This window comes from Octopus bimaculoides, chromosome 18 (genome assembly GCF_001194135.2).
Source record: "Octopus bimaculoides isolate UCB-OBI-ISO-001 chromosome 18, ASM119413v2, whole genome shotgun sequence".
NCBI classification, from domain to species: Eukaryota; Metazoa; Mollusca; class Cephalopoda; order Octopoda; family Octopodidae; genus Octopus; species Octopus bimaculoides.
Window position 1 is genome coordinate 39,856,204 of NC_068998.1, and position 805 is coordinate 39,857,008.

Here is an 805-nt window from a genome sequence, read left to right on the forward strand (position 1 = left end):
TGTTTTCTCTCTCTCTCTCTCTCTCTCTCTCTCTCTCTCTATCCCATGTACTTTCCAACACTAAAATACAACACTTCTTTACCTTTAAATACATCACCCATCGACATGACAGACTTATTTCCCAGCAGCAATCTCTTCTGCACACAGCAGCCAATACCTTTACTTCTCAGTTACTTTCTCAACCTAGAAATCAGCTATTCTTCTAAGTTTATGTTTTATGTCCAATTTGCCAGCTTAGCTTGTTCTTCTCTACTCACTGACCATGTTTCACAGTGTTATGTACATGCATCATACTTAATAAACACTACAAATATAGTCCTTGATATTCACTATCCATATTTTTACTACCATATACACATCTTACATATTAGAACACAACTTATACAGTCCTATCCCTACATTCAATGAGCGTAGATCACTAACTTTAGAAACTTCTTGTATATTCTTTTAAATGCACCATTCCAGTTTCATAACTATACAGTAATATCAGATATTTGACACACACACATCCTTCATACTTCTCAACATTCACTGTCACACAAGAAATATAAAACTTCTAAAACACACATGCACACACAGATTTTAGTTCTCTTCATTCATTGCACACACTCCATCACATCACAATGTCCCATTTCTTACACATATACACACACTTTATATAGTAATCTATTATACACTGTTTTACATCAGACTCTTTATACATACCTCATACAGTTTGTTCATTAGAGAGAGAGAGAGAGAGAGAGTGGGGGAGGAGAAAAAAGGAGAAAGAAGGAATGTATGTAAGTATATATGTATATATATA

The 805-nt window shown here is 34.3% G+C and overlaps 1 protein-coding gene across 3 annotated transcripts in view; it reads right to left on the minus strand.

The window, feature by feature from the left end:
- Nucleotides 1-805, minus strand: part of LOC106883153 (vacuolar protein sorting-associated protein 41 homolog) — a 172,996-nt gene that overhangs the window by 39,326 nt on the left and 132,865 nt on the right. The window lies entirely within an intron of this gene.